We start from the raw sequence: 7,018 nt of genomic DNA, 5'->3' as shown, positions 1-7,018 counted from the left end.
CAAGAAATCCTCCAAACAAAATTTCTATAAGATTCTTCCCAGAAGCTTATTAAACTATCTTAAAATTCATGTGAAAGCCCAAATGTCATAAATGGACAAACTATTCCTGAGAAAAAGAACACTATTAGGGGATTATCATGTTAGATTTACAGCTATATTACAGAGTCGTTGCAGAAAATCCAGCCTTTTAGTTAAACAGAATAATACACATATATTAACAGAAGAAAAATGAAGACCCAAGCATGAGTATATGTAACTACAGCCACCTGATATTTGGCAACGATGCTGAGAGTACATAGGAGAGGAAGTGCAGCCTATTCAATAAATGGTACTCAGAAAACTGTATGCCCACATGTAGGAGAATGAAATTAGACTATCTATACTTGGGAATCAAAATCAACTCAAATGGCTCAAAGATTGCAATATGAAAACCTGAAATGAAATGTTGAACCTGCTAAAACAAAAGATATATAGTGGGCTATGTGATGGAATTTCTGAATTCAACTCCATTCATTTAGGAATTGAGACTAACACTTGCCAAATGAGATTTCATAAAATTGTTTGGAAGATATATACTAAACATAAGTTGTACCAGTTCATGTGCAGAGAGATTAGAGTGAATTAAAACTGGAAAGGAAATAGCCTAATGAACACCAGCACTTGTATTTTTTTTCTTCACAATTACACACTATGATCAGCCAGTTCATGTTTCTATTCCTGTTTCAGAATTGCCACAAGCCTGACTCAAAATAAGCATTTCTTTATTTTTTTTTTCTGTCAGTTATTTTGCTTCAAAAATAAAAAAAAAATGGGGGTATAGAAGATTGGTACCAACTATTTGGGCCATTGCTGCAACTATCTGACCACAGGATTTGTAGCCCTTTCCTGACTGACAGGAGGATTTTGAACACGGTTACAGCCGTGGGTTACAGAAGCCTTTGAATGTTATTAGCAGAGCTTACTGGGTCATTTTAGTAGGACTATGGAAGACTAGCATGCCTACAGAAATAAGGACTGTGAAATTCCTGTTCACATAGTTTCAGATGAGTAAGAGACTTGTGGATTGGACAAGAGACCATTAATGATAAATTATTGTAAATAGCCTCTGCCTGTGTCCTGAGAGCCTAATGAGCCTGAAATCAAAGTAATGGACTGAATTGTCAGAGCATACTTAAGAAAGCATAGCATTGAGGTGGTGGCATGGTTATCATTCACTCTTTGTACCTAGGATCACCCTGAGTGAGAACAGCAATTGGAGATAGAAGAGATGATGAATGTGCAGATGATGAAGAAAAAGAATCAAAGTAATTTTAAAGTATCTTGCAAGGAGAAGGTGATAAAGCACCAGGAGTTGTTAAGGAGAGTTTAAAGGAAAACCTTATACTCACAGGGAGGCAACATGAAAGATGTCTAGAGGGCAAGAACTTACACTTTCAAAAATCAAGCTGTTAAAAGTGTAAATTTGTTTGACAAAAGAGAATTTGATTTTAAAAAAGCCTCTGAAGGGGTTCATTGCACATTAAAACAATTGCAGCAGCAGCAGCAAAACACCCAGGGAAGTCTCTTTCCTGGTTCAGCCACTAAGGCTAACCAAGATCAACATCCAGCTAATGTAAAATGGGACATGTCTATATCTCAAGCAGCCAGATGCTGGCTGAAGCATCAACATAGTGCTGGTTTTCGAGAAAGCTACTAAGGCAGTGCAACTTATGGCAGTGTTGCAGTCTGTACAAGGAGATCCTGAAAGCTTACTGAATGAGTGATGAACATAAAACTTAGTTCTCAAAGGTGATCCAAATAAGTGGGAAATATGAGGAACATAGACTTCCAACAGGAAACAGTAAATCAGTGGGTGAATTCAGCCATGGAGAGAGGCCATGTGCACTGCAAACAGAAGAATGAAAGGAAAAAGTACTAACAAAGGTTGTTGGAGCTCATGTCACGCCACAGAAAGCCCAGAAGCTAGATATGGAGATTCAAGACTTTCTGTTTCTTTTCTCAATTTATATCAGGTTTTAGTCTAATCTTTCCTTCCAGTGCTGACATTTCTCACCTTTAAAAGAATAATTCTTATTTTGTGCCATTTTATCTTTATGCTATACATGCTTTTTGCATTCATATAGACTTTAAGGTGTTTTCTTGGAACTAGTAAAAAATTTAGTAGTTTGAAATAGTGATGAAACTGGTTAACGGGAATTTTTGAATGTACCACGAACACATTTTTGTATTATAAGACGATTATGAGCCTATAGGGAAATAAGATGTTATAGCTTACATGCCATGTGTTTGGAAGTTAAATTGACATGGGATAGACTTGTATAGGTTTATTCTTCATTCCTAACTTGATTAGATTTAAAATTACCTAGGAGAAAGATATTCTGGTATATCTTCAGCATGTTTCCAGAGAGGCTTATCTAAGAAATAAAGAAACCATAAATGTGTACATCACCCTCCTGGTGACTGGGGTCCCAAATTGAATAAAAGGAGCAAAAGATGAAAGTTTAATGAGTAAAGCTTTGTCCTTCTTTGTTTTGTAGATGTATTATAATGACTCCTCTACAATACCTGACACCATGCCTTTCTGATTGTGACTACGTTTATTTCTTCAAAGCACAAGGCAATATAAAATTATTATGTTGCTTAAATTGCTTTGTCATGGCAAGTTGAAAACCAATTAGTATACCAAAGTATTTAGTCTGTAAAGTGTTGATACCTTAATATTTAAAGATAATGCAAAAAATAAAATAAAATATTAAGATCTATTCCTTTAATTAAGATATATGAAATAAGCATAAGATTTATTCACTTAATATAAACATATTATATTGAAGGGTTGCTTATGAGGTTAATGAATTACTGAAAGTTGAAAGGGTGCCAAATGCTCAAAATAGTAAGCAGCCTTGACAGTCCATTTCCACATGAAAAATGATAGAAGAACTTAGGATCAGATAGGATAGATGCCAAGAGAAAGCCTAGCTTTACGGATGGTTCTATCATAATATTCTTTTTGTTAAATTCTGGACATTTTTGTCCATTTAAGGTCAGTTTAGGTTACCTGGGCCTCAAAAAAAAAAAAAAAAAAAAAAAAACCTGAACAGTTTAGAATGTATCTCAGTGGTAGTATCTTTATCTGTCTCAGTCAGCTGCCAGTATAGCCTCTCAGAGGACAGCTACGCTAAGCTCCAGTCTGAAAGCCCAACACGACATCAGTAATAGGGTCAAGCTTTGGTGCCTGCTGATGAAATTGATCCCATGTTGGGACAGTAAGTGTATGGCCTTTCTTGCAGTCTCTGCTGCATTTTTCTCTCTGAATTTTTTTCAGACTGGAATAGTTGGGTCAAAAAATTTGAAGGTGGGTATGTGGCCCCATCCTTCTACTAGGAGTCCTGTGTATCTACTAGAGGGGTATTTTCAGGTTCCATCTCCCCACTGCTGGACATTTCAGCTAAGGTCATCTCCATTGGAACATCTCATATTCCAGGTATCTAAGACTTTCTAGAGGTTCCTCCCTGCCCCCACCATCAATAGCTGGATATTTCCATTCATTCTCCGGACCCTCTGGACTTCTCTAGTATTTTCCCCATACCTGATCCTTCTCTCCTTCCCCTTGCCCTCTCATTTCCCACCCTGGTGCCTCCCTGCCTCTGTCTCCCTTGATCATTTTCTTCCCTTTTCTAAGTGGGATTGAAGTATCCTCACTTACTACTTGTTAAACTTCTTACTGTATCTGGGTTGTATCACAGGCATTCTTTACTTGGGATAATATCCTCTCATCAGTGAATATCTATAACATATATCCTTTGGGGTCTGGGTTACCTCACTCAGGATGATATTTTCTAGCTCCATCCATTTGCTTGCAAAACTTAGGATGCCCTTGTTGATCTCTTAATATTTGAATAATATTCCATTGTATAAATGGACCACATTTTTTTTTATTCTTCAGTTGAGGGAAATCTGGGTGGCTTCCAGCTTCTGGCTATTACAAATAAAGCTGTTATGAACATGGTGGAGCATGTGTCCTTGTGGTAGGTGGGATCTTTTGAGTATTTGCCCAGGAATGGTATAGCTAGGTGTTTAGGTAGAGCAATTTACAAATTTCTGAGGAAGCACCAGATTGATTTCCAGAGTCTAGCAGTTTGCAATCCCACCAGCAATGGAGGAGTGTTCCTCTTTCACCACATCCTTGCCAGCAAGTGCTGTCACTTGAGTTTTTGAGTTTAGACATTCTGACTCATATAAGGTAGAATCTCAGGGTTGTTTTGATTTGCATTTCCCTGATAACTAAAGACTTTGAATATTCCTTTGAGTGCTTCTTGGCCATTCAAAAATTTTTTTCTGTTGATACTTCTCTGTACAGCTCTGTATCCCATATTTAAATTGTGCTATTTGGTTTTTTAGGAGTCTAATTTCCTGGGTTATTTACATATTTTCAAAACGAGTCCTTGATCTGATGTAGGGATAGTTAAGGTCTTTTCCCAATCCATAGCTTTCTGTTTTGTCTGATTGACTGTGTTCTTTGCCTTCGAAAAGCTTTTTCAGTTTCATGAAGTCCCATTTTTTAATTGTTGATCTTAAGCTTAAGCCACTCTCTGTTCAGGAAATTTTCCCTTTGGTCAATAAATTCAAAACTATTTCCCACTTTCTTTTCTATTAGATTCAGTATGGCTGTTTTTATGTTGGGTTCCTTAATCCTCTTTGACTTGAGCTTTGCACAAGGTGATACATATGGATCAATTTTCATTGTTCTACATGCTAACCATGAATTAAAACAACATCATTAGTTGAAGATGCTTTCTTTTTTCCCCTATATGATTTTTGGTTCTTTAACTAAGATCATGTGTCCATAATCATGTGGGGTTATTTCTGCATCTTCCACTCTGTTTCATGGATCAACTTCTATGTCTCTGTACTAATACCATGCATGTTTAAATCACCATTGCTCTGTAGAAGAGCTTGATTTCAGGGATAGTTATTCCCTCCCCCCCCCAGAAGTTCTTTTATTTTGAGAATTATTTTCACTATTCTGAGTTTTTTGTTTGGCCATATGAAGTTGAGAATTTCTGTTTCTATCTCTGTGAAGAATTGAGTTGGAATTTTGATGGTTATTGCACTGAATCTGTAGGTTGCTTTTGGTAGGATGGCAATTTTCACTATGGTAATCCCACTGATCTATGAGCATGGGAGGTCTTTCCATCTTCTGAGATACTTTTCTTTTCTTTTCTTTTCTTTTCTTTTCTTTTCTTTTCTTTTCTTTTCTTTTCTTTTTTTTTCTTTAGGGACATGAAGTTTCTATCATACAGATCATTCACTTGCTTGATTAGAGTTAAATCATTATTGTTTATAGTATTTTGGGGTATTGTGATGAATGTTATTTCCCTAATTTCTTTTTTAGCCTGTTTATCATTTGTATAAAACAAGGCTACTTATTTGTTTGAGTTAATTTTAAATCCAGCAACTTTCCTGAAGATCTTTATCAGGTGTAAGAGTTGTCTGGTAGAATTTTTTCATTTCACTTACATATAATTTCCAATCATCCAAAAATAGTGATATCTTAATTTTTTCCTTTCCAATTTGTATCCCTGTGAACTCCTTTTCTTGTCTAATTGCTCTAGTTACAACTTCAAGTACTATATTGAGTAAATAGAGACTGGGCAGCCTTATCTTGTCCCTGATTTTATTTGAATTGGTTCTAGTTTCTCACCATTAACTTGATATTGACTGTTGGTTTGCTGTATATTGCTTTTATATTTTGGTATGTGACATGAATTCCTGATCTCTCTAAGACATTTCACATGAAGGCACATGTGTATTATCAGAGGCCTTTTTCAACATGTAATGAAATGATCGTGTGAATTTTTTCTTTGCGTTTGTTCATATAATGGTTTATGTTGATGGTTTGTTTATATTGAACCAATCCTGCATTCCTGGGATGAAACCTACTTGATAGTGGTGAATGAAGGTTTTGATGTTATGATGGTTTGCATATTCTTGGATCAGGGAGTGGTACTATTAGGATGTGTGGCCTTGTTGGAATAGCTGTATCAATTTGGGCATGGGCTTAAGACTCTCATCCTACCTACCTGCAATTCAGTTTTCCCTAGTAGCCTTCAGACGATGATGTAGAACTCTCAGCTCTGCCTTCACCATGCATGCCTGGATGCTGCCATGTACCCACCTTAATGATAATGAACTAAACCTCTAAACCTATAAGCAAGCGCCAATTAAATGTTGTCCTTTATGAGGCTTGCTTTGGTCATGGTGTCTGTTCACAGCACTAAAACTCTAAGACAGATGTGTTCTTGGATTTCGTTTGTAAGCATTTTGTTTGTTTGTTTTATTTGCTTTTTTGTTTATTTGTTTATTTGAGGAAGGATTTCTCTGTGTAACCCTGGCTGTCCTGGAACTCACTCTGTAGATTAGGCTGGCCTCAAACTCAGAAACCTGCCTGCCTCTGCCTCCCAAGTGCTGGGATTAAAGGCGTGAGCCACCACTGTCCGGCATTTATGAGCATTTTATTGAGTATTTTTGTATTGATATTCATAATCAAAATTCTGAAGTTCTCTTTCTTTATTGGGTCTTTTCATGGTTCAAGTATCAGAGAATCTGTGACTTCATAGAATGAATTAGTTAGTGTTCCTTCTATTTATATTTTGTGGAATCGTTTGAGGAGTATTTATATTAGCTCTTCTTTGAAGGTATGGTAGAATTGGGCCTTGGACTTTTGGTTTTTTTCTTTTTTTTTGGTTAGGAGGATATTTTTTTTTTAAACAACTGCTTCTATTTCCTTAAAGGTTATGAGACTGTTTAGATTGTTTACCTGAACTTGATTAAACTTTGGTACATGGTGTCTATTGTGGCTATTCCTGGTTGTCAACTTGACTGTATTTGAAATGAACTACAGTCCAGAATTGGAAGGCTCACCAGTGAACCTAATCTGGAGGCTGGGAGATAGAAGTTTCTGATCTGGATCTTGGTATGGAGATCTTGAGACTCAGTGCTGATTGAATCCAGAAGATTA

This window comes from Mus pahari, chromosome 6 (assembly GCF_900095145.1).
Source record: "Mus pahari chromosome 6, PAHARI_EIJ_v1.1, whole genome shotgun sequence".
Lineage (NCBI taxonomy): Eukaryota > Metazoa > Chordata > Mammalia > Rodentia > Muridae > Mus > Mus pahari.
Note: the sequence above shows the minus strand (reverse complement) of the source record.